The sequence below is a fragment of the Monodon monoceros genome, unplaced genomic scaffold (assembly GCF_005190385.1).
Source record: "Monodon monoceros isolate NGI ecotype Baffin Bay Population unplaced genomic scaffold, NGI_Narwhal_1 Super_Scaffold_3, whole genome shotgun sequence".
Lineage (NCBI taxonomy): Eukaryota > Metazoa > Chordata > Mammalia > Artiodactyla > Monodontidae > Monodon > Monodon monoceros.
Window position 1 is genome coordinate 36034713 of NW_021703780.1, and position 11778 is coordinate 36046490.

At 39.1% G+C, this 11778-nt stretch overlaps 1 protein-coding gene across 1 annotated transcript in view; it reads left to right on the forward strand.

Moving 5' to 3' along the window:
- Positions 1 to 11778, forward strand: part of BTBD9 (BTB domain containing 9) — a 405922-nt gene that overhangs the window by 122314 nt on the left and 271830 nt on the right. The window lies entirely within an intron of this gene.

Consider the following 11778-nt stretch of genomic DNA (forward strand, 5'->3'; position numbering starts at 1 on the left):
CAAATCAACATAAAGTTCATATAATACTTTATCCAGAAATTGCGACAGTAATGGGAGGTGGGAAAAGTTCCCTCCATGTGTCCATTTTGAGAAATACAGTGTTTTTATTTGGTACAGTTGCATATTCATTTCTAACAGACTGCATCTTAAAAGGATTGGACTTTTATAGATTCTATGAATATTCAGAGAGTCACCAAAACCAATTCTGTCCTTTACCTTATGCATCTAGTCCCATCTGTCATTTGCTTGGTAGATAGTCCTAGCTCTGTATTGTGAATTCTCTTTTGAGAAAAAGATATTTCCCACGTGGATAGGAGGGACACACTGGTACCTTTGCTGCCCTCGTTGAAAGTTTCAACACTCAGGGTAATTCTTGGAGTGTGTGTGTGTGTGTGTGTCTGTGTTGCCAGGCCCTGCCCACTTTGGGACCTGGCATCAGCTCACAACTCTTGTAAGCTTTTAGGGCATTGTTTAGGACACTGATGCAGAAGGGGAAGACATAATGGCTGTTGCCACTAGTAAGTCATCAGGGTACTTGGCAAGCTGGCAAAAGCTAGAAACCTTATCCATTTGCATCTTAATTGGTGTGACCATTAGCCTAAAGTCTGAATTTTAAAAGTTGTCCCTTGAGCCCTTTCTCCCTTTTACCCTCTCGTTTTCCTGAAGCTGATTTGCATCTTTAAAAAAATGTTTCTCAACATTTTAAAACTCATGCCGTTTTTGATAAACTCAGAAATCTTACACCTTTCTCAATATTATTTAAACTATCCATTAAAAAGTAAGAATTGCAACAAAAGAATCAAGGCAATGGCACTCTTAGAAGGATGCTCTTTTTTTTTTCTTTCAGTCACATGAGATCAGTGTGAAAGTGGGATCTGTTTGCTTGCCACAAGTGTTTTTCGTGTTCTTGCTAGTGACAGAGCACAGCATAGGTCACTTTCACATCAAGCTTGTTCAACTGCTTTGTTTTCATGATCACAAAGGGCAAGAAAGCCTACTTTGCAAATATAGTCTATTTTATTATGATTCTGAAAATGCATGTTCAGACTACTCATGGGCCCATCTTCCCCAGAAAAGATTTGGTTACACTCCCATACCATCTCCCACCACCTCACTGCTTTAAATACTTAACTATGAAGAGAGAAACAGAGGAAAGTAATTAAGATGGGGTAATGAGTAAGATATTCTTATTCATGAGCACATCCACATCTCTCAGTCACCATTCCTGTGTGGCGGTGTTATTGCTCCTCCTTCCTAACCACCTCCAGGTCTACCTGCACGGTCAAAGTGGGTTTAATTGATTCATCCATGTGACTCCATAGCTCCTAACCCCGGTTCTAGACCTCTTGGACCTAGGGTGAAGACCTAGGGAGAGTAGGTCTTCTGCATTCTTTCAGTGGTAGGAAGGGTGTTCCTTGAGGATCTCCTAGAGTACAGGCACTGGGCCGAGTGTTCTACTTGCATCATTACTCTGAATCCTCAGAAGGTTCCCATGAGATGGGAACAATTATCTCCATTTTGTAGATGAAGAAACTAAGGCGCAGAGATGTTTGCCTGCGTTGCTCTGGGTGGTGGAGTCAAAATCCAAAACCCAAAGTCATTTCTACTTACATTATAGAGAGAGAGTTGCTTTCTTGGTTCCAGTGAAATGAATGATCTTTTCAAAAACATGTTCAAACTTTTCTGTTCTTTGGGTAAGCAGAAGAAGAAAAAAATTTAATTAGATAATCATTATTATTTTTTTTGAAAATAACTACCTTATTCCAACTAGTAACTATTGGGTTGGCCAAAAAGTTCATTTGGGTTTTTCCATAAGATGTTACCGAAAAACCCAGACAAACTTTTCGGCCAACCCAATATTTTCTATAGGGTCTGGGGCAATGCAGTTGATAGAGTAGAAAACCAAGAATATTATAATCATTTAACTCATATTTTCAGTTATTATAAACAGCATTATAATCCCTTTTCATATGAGAAATCAATATATTTTCAAGAATGGACGTTTTATAGATTGGTCTAAGGGAGTTTTTTTGATAACCTGAAAGGGTAAATATCTTTCCATACTTCTTCAGAATAATATTGGAGCCCTTAACTTTGGATCCATTCTAATAGGAGTTATAGTGATTTAAAAAAGTGATGTATATACAATGAATATTTTATACTGTTATTTAAAAACAGAAATGTTCACATATAGAAAAAATGAGTAAAAGGCATTTCTGTAATTTTGAACTTGCCATATGTACTCGTATAACAGGCAAAATAGCATTCCATAATGTTTATAATCTCCCTCTAGAGCTTAAATTTTAACACATAAAAATTAATACCACTCTAATGCTGACATTCCCGCCATTATTCTAGGCTTACAGAAAACAATGCACTCATCATTGCAGCTCTTGTCTGTCCAAGTAAGGTTTTGCTTTGTTTTTCTTTGATTTTTTTTTTTAACTCTCCAGAACATCTCTTAGGAACAAATTAGATTTAAATAAAAACTTTACATTTGGTGAGGGAAATTGTCAATGCAAAGATGACCTGGTATTGAAAATATGTGCTGAGGTAAACCACTGTATTTTTTTTAAAAAGCTAAGGTTATATTATCACCATTCAAAATGAAGATTGGCTACTGAACTTTGGCATTTAGAAGTTGCATTTTGAGCATTTGACCACTGGAGGGCGCTGTGCCACTACAAACCACTTATTCAAGTCAGAAGTCATCAAATCTTTTCGTTTGTTCTTCTCTCTAAAAAGATAAAGGATTTATATTCTTGTAATGCCAGATCAGTTCATACTTAACATTCAGCCTTTAGCTGTAGAAACTTGTTTGAATGACAGTAATGGCTTCATTTCAAGTTATTTAAATGTTTAATACTGTGTAATTTACTCAAATGTGTATAATCCTTTATTGAACTAGATGAAAATAATATACTGTTAACATTGTTTTTAGCATTAATTAATGTGACTAATTGAAGTTAAAAACACTAAAACCAATTTCCCTGTTTTGTTGCATCATCAGCCTGTAAGGAGGTTTCCCTCTGGCCCAGGCTGATTTCGGTTCAGTGCTCATCTCCCTCAGCCCTGCTCGCTGCCCCTCCACTCCCCATTCTGCTCTCTCCCTGCTATTTCTGTTAATCTGATTTCAGTATTCCGACTGCTACAGTTGGTAGCAAAACTGACGAACTGTACATCGCTTCCCTTCCGAAAACTTGTCTTTTCAATGCATTATGATAGGAGCTTCTTAGCATTATTTCGTTGTTCCAAAATGAATGTAGTGATGATTAAAATCACTAAATTACTGTAAGCACTTTAAAAGAGGAAAAAAATGGAGGTAGGTCTTGACATCCCTAGTCCTGGCAGTCGGTGAGAACTCATTTTCAGCAGGAAATGGTGGAACCTCAGTATTCCTGCCTGAAGGCTCCATCAACACAGCTATTGTTGCCACTGACTCTCAGTAATAATGAAAAACAAAACCAAAAGCCCCTGCTGTTTTCAAAGCTTTAGTCTGGTCTTGGAAATCGGATGAGTATAAGTCAAAACCTGGTAACACCTTTCTGGCAGCTTGCTTGTACTGCTGTGATGTGTTATATTAAAATGGCCCATTACAGTTCTCTGTTTGTAGGCATAAATAATTCTTTCTCGTTAAACATTGCGCCTCCAGGGTGCCGGAGAAAGGAACAATTTCACCCACTGCAATTGTTGATACGTGTCCTTTATTCAAAGTAATTGTTAGGTCACTGAATGCTTTGTTATTATTCTAGGTTCTGGAAGTTTTGTCCGTAACCTGGACAATTTTTTAAGGGTTAAAAATGCAGAAGTACCTCATTCTTTTTAGGTTAAATTTTACATGAGAATTGTTGTCTTGGCTTTAAAATAAAAAAAACCTATAAACAGAATTTGCTCCTTCTCAGAGTATTCATATCATCATGTAATCCTTTATATGCAGTGGCACTATTTTATTTTGTATATAAAATCTTACATTGAAAGCTTAAATTTAATTTCATGAGCAAAATGCAATCTTATTTAATTTCATGAACAAAATGCACATTGGCTCTGGTTTATTTGTTTACCAACAGTTGTTAAAAGAATTTATATGATATTTGTGCAACACCATAATTTTCCTTATCATAATTATATGTATGTATATACAAATATATATCTATATGTGTTTTAAACATGTGTGTATTTGCCTGTATATACACACCTAATAGTTGGGTAAAACAAAATAATAGAAACAAAGTATTATACTTAATATGCTATATAGCAGTTTTAGGACCTGAGTTTATGAAATTAATGAATGACAGAGTGATGTAAGTTTTTGAATTATTATTTCAGTTGCATCATTCTTCTCTTAAATCGCTAAGTGACGAGAATACCCGGTACTTTATAAAGAACGCTTCCTTTCATTTGATCCTTACAAACGTTGTATTAGGGAGTGGATGTAAATATCAGCCCCATTTTACAGAGAAGGAAATGGAGCCATCAGAACATTAGAATTACTTTCCCAGGATCCCAGCAGTAGCATGGTGTAAAGCTGGGGCCCAGCTCAGTTTCCTGCTCTTTCCTCCTCTACCCTTCCTCAGTTGAAGGCCACTGTGAACCCTGAAGGGAAGCTGTGAACAGAGGTCCCAGGAGAGGCCTGTGCTGGAAGGCTGGCCTTTGTTTCTCTGTGTGTTCTAGTCTTGCTTAGGCTGTTTCTGTGCATCAGTTTTCTCATCTCTAAAATGGGATCTGGTTAGTCTTTTTCCAGTCTTGTTCAAGACAGTGTAAACAATAATGGAGTTTTAATTTAATGAGAATTTTGAGCCTGGGGGTAAAAATCTATTTACAGTGTAGTTCTTACCTTATATGCTTTTAGAAGGGAGAACTTTTCTTTTCCTTTACATCAAAAACGATAAACAAGCTTGAAGAGGAAAGTAAATAGGTGGATGAGGCATCCTCCATCATTGAAACACAGGGAAGTATCTCTTTAATTATTCTTAATAAACTTTGTTGGGCCAGGTGGAGGACTCAGGATTTGTTTCTCTTCCTTCATATTGCCTCCTAGCTTTGCAATTTCTTCTCTTCTCATTGAGTTTTTTTTTCATGTACTCATTGGGGTATGATAATAGATAGGCTGATTTCTTTAAGAGATGCAGTGTTATCAGTGTTTGACTGCTAAGATTAAATTAAACCATAAATTAGGACATAACATTTCCTAAAGACAGTTTATGTTTTAATCAGTGCTGAGATGAGAAAGATAAATAACTACTAAAGTAGCAATAAAGTGAAGAAAATGAACCAGTGTTATTACTTAGTATTATGCAAGAAAAAAAATTATTTGTTAAGTATATGTAAATAAATACTAGTTAGTTAGTTACCAAATAAAGGTAAGAACTTTAGCTCATTAATGTGATTTCTTGTGTCTTGTGTGACCTGGACTCAGAACTTTGTTGGTGGCACCCACAGCGCTGCTACTGTTATCTAACCAATGCTCGTCCTTTCCTGCCAGTATCATAGTACTTCAGGGCATGTATTATTTTTCACAATATTGCATTTGCAGGTACTTCACAGGGACAGGAGGCAACACTTTGATCTCCACTACAACCCTGCCCACCTCTTCTTGAGACCATTTCTTCTCGTTGCTTGAGTTTCACTGCCTCTTGTCCCTTCTCGTCTCTGATCCAATCCATGCCTGCCCTCAAAGAGCTCTCTCAGCACGACCCTTGTGACACCTTCTCTCTTTCGCCTCAGAACTTTCACCACCACTTTTTCTCATCCAGGTCCCTTTTTGGGTTTTGTCTTCTGGCATTTATGCCCATATCCAACATTTACAGTTCCCAGCTAACTTAGAGGAAACCACAGTGAGGTTACCTGGTGCCTCCTCTGGGAAAGATCTGTGCACTAGTGTTGAACCCTTTTCAGCTTTGGTTCCCTCTGCCTTTGACCCTGTGGGCCATGCTGACTTCTTGAAAGAATTTCTGTAACTGACACGACATGCCAAAAGGACTACAGCCCTCCCGTGTCAGATGTTCCTTTTTACCGTCTCTCACCTTTTTCCTCTCCTCGTGGACAGGTCTCTCCGGGGTGTGGATGCTAACTAGCCCTCCGCATCTAATGCTGAGCTCCCTCCTGTCACGTGTCAAATAAGCATGAGCCTTAGAACTGGCCGTGTCTTTTGAGACTGTAGTGTCCACGCCTCTCATTTTTAGGTGAGGTATATATGGCGCTCAGGGAGACTGGGTTTTGTTTGAGGACGCGTAGCAAGTGTGGAGCAAACTGAGGACTAGCATCCTGGTCCATCCTGTAGCATTTACACTACACGTTCCTTCCATTTGGCCACCATTGGGCAGAACTTGCAGGCTGTGCGGGTTTGGAAGACTTACACTGGCTGCTTTTTAGAGACTTTAATAGATCACCAGTCAGCTCCAGTAGATGATCCCTTGTATGGTCCCACACCACCTTTGTGCTATTACTGATCTTATCAAAATCACAAAGAACAAGAAGCAGAGGGTCAGACTAGATAGAAATGCTACATTTCTGAAATTAGAAACAACAAAATTAAAAGGTAAATGGCAAAGTGGAAAAATTACAAAATTTGTATCAGGAAAAAAGGTTAGAATCTTTGCTATTTGATTCTTAAAAAAAACAGACAAGCACCCCAGAAGAAAAGCGGGGATAGGACATGTGACATTAAGAATAGATGATTCACGGGGGCTTCCCTGGTGGAGCAGTGCTTGAGAGTCCACCTGCCGATGCAGGGGGCACGGGTTCGTGCCCCGGTCCGGGAAGATCCCACATGCCGCGGAGCGGCTGGGCCCATGAGCCATGGCCGCTGAGCCTGCGCGTCCGGAGCCTGTGCTCCGCAATGGGAGAGGCCACAAAAGTGAGAGGCCCGCATACCGCAAAAAAAACAAACAAACAAACAAACAAAAAAGAATAGATGATTCACAAAAGAAGGCAAATAAATAAATGGCCATGTGAAAAAAAAAAGATCAACCTCATTGTGAAGCAAAGAGAAATCATTTGTGCTTATTAAATGGGAAAATATTTTGAATTATGTTCATGGTCGTGTTGATGAGGGTGACGTAAAATATTCTCTCATGTTGGTTCTGGAAGGATTAATTAGTTACAGCAAGAATGATACATACGTACTATGGAATTGTACAACCATTAAAACTGTTTTAGGAGAATTTTATATGACACAAAAATGCTCACAAGTTGACTTGTACCTAGTTAAATGGAAAAAAAGGTACTAAAATAACAATATTCTAATTTTTAAAATGATGTATGTGTATATGGATTTTTAAAAAACTGTAAGGAAATACACCAAATGTTAAAAGTGTTTAAATCAAATAGGATTATGAATGATTATTCTTTTCTTTAATTTTTTTTATGTTCTATAATCAATGTGTACTATTTTTAAAATTAGAAAAAAAGAAATTAAACAGTTTTTATAAGAGGGGTTGGGACTTCACCTTCAGATCACATGTTCTTTGCAGATCTGCTGGTTCTTGTCTGACCTTTTAAAAAGCTGTCTCCTGCTCCTCGATTTGCAAAAGCATGTCTCTATAGTAAAGTAAAGGCCACATGGCACAGAGAACATAGCCCCAGACTCGGAGCCAGAACGAATCACTGTGCTGTGTGTGCATGTCCTCGTGGCCTGAAGAAGCCACTGCCCCACCCCCGCCCCTGGGGGGCTTCTTCATTTACAGAGTGAAGGTGTTGGCTCCTAGTATCTATAAGGCCCTGTGCAGCTCTGAGATTGGATCATTCTCATTTTCCCCCAAGCTCTTCAGTACTCTCCTTTCCTTCTTAGGCCCCCTTATACCATCTAACTGATCTAGGTTGAGAGGCCAGACCCACTTTATGATCTGACTCTGGGAAGTTTTGTTGTCTTTGGTAAAAGAAACGAACAAACAAACCCTCCAAAGATACTTTCTAAAACCTTAAGGGAGTTGATTTTTCTTAGCAGGTATATTATTCTCTATCACAACTATTCCATACTTGTGCATACATTTTTAGGCTCTAGAACAAGGGTCAGCAAACATTTTGCTAAAGGACCAAAAAGTAACTATTTTAGGCTTTATGAGCCACACAGTCTCTGTGACTTGTTCTCCTCCTTTTTTTCCTTTAAACAACCCTTTTAAAAGATGTGAAATTCATTCTTAGCTCACAGGCCATAAGCAGGCCATAATCTGCTGACCTGACCTCTGTTCATAACTTTAGAGGAACAAGGAATTATTTTGTCATACCCAGTGATACTTGTAAACTTGTTTTTCTTTTCTCATATTTCTAAGACAGCTCTTCAGACTATAAATAAAGTAATCCTTCAAGATGACACAAGAGAATTTATATAATGGCTAACCAAAAGCACATTATTTTGTCCAGTTCATCAAACGTCTGTGTAACCAAAAGCTCTAAGATGGAATCTGCATTATAGCGCTGTTTTAAGTTGTTCTTTGTAGCATGTTCTTTATATTATTCCTGAAAATACCTTAGAATCCTAGATTTGGGTGAAGATTTTAAGAAAACGGATCCTCATGTTTTTAGCAGGGCTATGTCCAGTGCTTTAAACTCTCCCTTTTAAACATAGTGGTCAGGAGCACAGATTATAGAGTCAAACAGATCTGGGTTTGGCCCCACCTTGGTCATTTATCAACTATGTGGCCTTTTCAAGTTAGTTAGCTCTGCTAAGCCTTGGTCGTCTCATCTCTAAAAGGAGGACGGTAGTAGCTTGTGTCTCCTCACAGGGCAGCTACAAGTGTCAAAGGAGAGCAGACTTACAACACAGTCTGGGCACTGCTCTTGGCACACAGGAGGCACTCAGTTGATACAGGATTATTATTATCCCTTTTAGTTTTAAAAGACTCTTCAGTGTTTTTCTGGAACTAATTATCTTTTAAAAAATATTTTATTTTTATCTATTTGGTTGTGCTGGGTCTTAGTTGCATCAGGCAGGCTCCTTAGTTGAGGCATGCATGTGGGATCTAGTTCCCCGACCAGGGATCGAACCCCGGGAACCCTGCATTGGGAGCATGAAGTCTTAACCACTGCGCCACCAGGGCAGTTCCTATAATCCTAAATAGTAGTCAGTTTCAGGAAGTGTTTCCATAACTAACCCACATCTCATCTACTCTAGAACTTAAACCCAGTCTGCTGAACCTGTAGTCCATTTCTTTTTATTTAATCTTCATTAGACATTAAAAAAAACTAGTAATGACCCCCTGAAGAATGAAAGTAGAATATTTTCTCATTAATTCTAGTTCTGTTAACCTTTTGCCATAAGTCTGATTTCCCTGTACACTAGTTATTATTATGTTTCAACTTTCCCCTTCCTGTGCTTTTCTGTAGTTGAAGAGCAAAGAGCTGGACACAGTATCCTAACCAAGGACTTCATCATCATTTCATTCCTCCATTCAGTAAATATTTACAGAGTACCTACCATGTACTAAACACTGTACCTGGAGCTAGACATACAGCTTGAACAAGACCAAGTCCCTGCCCTTGTTGAGCTTAGGCTCTCACAGGAGAGGTAGACAAATGAGATGTGAAAAATAAACATGACACTTTTTAGTGTAGTGTTTGAAGGAATTGGAAAGGGGTGATGAGCTAGCAGGTGACTGAGTTTGGGGAATGGACACTTGGGCAGGAAGATCAGGGAAGTCCTCTGTGAGCAAGTCCGTTGAGCTGAGACTTGACTTATCACAGTTGGCCATGCAGAGAGCTAAGAGAAGAGTGATCTAGGCTAATGAACAGCAGTGGTAAAGGTTGTGAAGTGGGAACTATCTTTGGGTGTTTGAGGAACTGAAAAAAGGCAGTGTAAGTCTGAAATCTGGTGGTGGATAGTGTGCAGGGTGTTGGGAGAAGGTATGGCTAGTAATGAGGCAGAGAGGTTAGGCAGGATCCAGGAACTACTGGGCCTCGGTGACATGGCATTTATGCTAAGAATGATGGGAAGCCATTGGAGGGTTTAAGTCAGGGAATAAAATAACTTGGTTTATATTTTTGAAAGACCACTCTAGCTACTGTGAGAATGGGCTATGGGGGGGACAGGAATGAGGCAGGCAAGGAGAAGCAGACAGAGGAAACTGCAAAGGAGCTGCAGTGAGGCAGAAAGAAAACAAGGAGAGGGTTTTCATGGAAGCCTAAAGAAGACAGTCTTTCAATATGGGCTGAGGGGAGATGAGAGTGGGCAGTAGACACTATGCAAGACAGATAAGAACAGAAAAGTCACTAATGGCGAGGTGGACCTTATTGGTGGCCTTGCTGAGAGTCAGTTCGGTGGAGCAGTGGGAGAAGGGAATGGAGGGTGAGGTAATAGGGATGGCAGTAAATGTAGAAGATGAAAGGAGTGTCACCGGGAAGGGAGGCAGAGAAATGGCAAAGAGGCCAGAGGGCTCAAGGTCAAGGGAGGATGATATTAAGGTATGCTTGTATGCACGTTGGAATGACTCCACAGGAAGGGAGGATTTGATAATGCAGGAGAGTGGATCGTTAAAGGACCGTGTCCCTGATATGAGAGAGGGGCTTGGCCCTGGTACTCAAGTGGACAGTTGGCTTTAGGTAGGAACGAGGTTGCTTCTTCCACTGCAGCAGAGTAGGTAGATTGACTGAGATGAAAATGCAAGTATTACCTTCATGTTCGCAATCCATGCATTTCACTGGATCTTTGTGGTATATTATGGCCCTCTAGTTCTTTTTGTACTGTTGTGCTGATTTATTTGTGCAATATATTTTTTTCTCCCTCTCCAGGCCATGTATCTCACATACGGATCTGTTTACATGTCTGCTCTCCCACTAAACTGGCATCTCTTCAACAAGAGTGGTTATCTTTGTATCTCCAGACACAGCTCAGTGTTTGGCAAGAACTGAGTTGAAGGGATGACAGCTGCATCAGTACAACGGACTCATGTAACAGCTACACAAACATGCAGTAGAAAGAAAAGTAATTTGAGAGCATGTAAAATTAGATGTTTGCATTACTTAGAAGAATTAATATGGTTTCTCTTACCTAAGTTGAATAGTTACTGATTACCAGAGCTGAGGAGTAGCTAAGGGTGAAAAAAAGGACCACCTCACTACCACATAGAGGAAGTTGGGATTTTTTTTTTGAAAATTCTCTTAAGAATGTCTTTTTTTAAAAAAATGTATTTTGTTCAAGTATAGTGATTTACAATGTTGTGTTAATTTCTGCTATACTGCGAAGTGATTCAGTTATATGTATATATATATACACACACACATACATACATATATATATACATTCTCTTTCATATTCTTTTCCATTATGGTTTATCATAGGATATTGAATATAGTTCCCTGTGCTATACAGTAGGACCTTGTTGTTTATCCATCCTATATATAATAGTTTGCATCTGCTAAACCCAAACTCCCACCCTGTCCCTCCCCAATCCCTCCTCCCCCTTGGCAATTCACTCTCTATGTCTGTGAGTCTGTTTCATACCTAAGTTCATTTGTGTCATATTTTAGATTCCACATATAAGTGATATCATATGGTATTTGTCTTTCTCTTTCTGACTTACTTCACTCAGTATGATAATCTCTGGGTCCATCGTGTTGCTGCAAATGGCATTATTTCATTCTTTTTTATGGCTGAGTAGTATTCCATTGTATATATGTAGCACATCAAGAAAGTGGTGTTCTAAAAGCCCCTTTGAGTAGGGATGAGTTAGTGTCTGGCATGCTGTGGTGGAAAACATAGTTCTAGGTTCAGGAGAAAGTGATACCCAAACCTATATGCAAATCCCAGAATGGTGAGCTTGCTTGTGGGGATCTCAGTAGCAG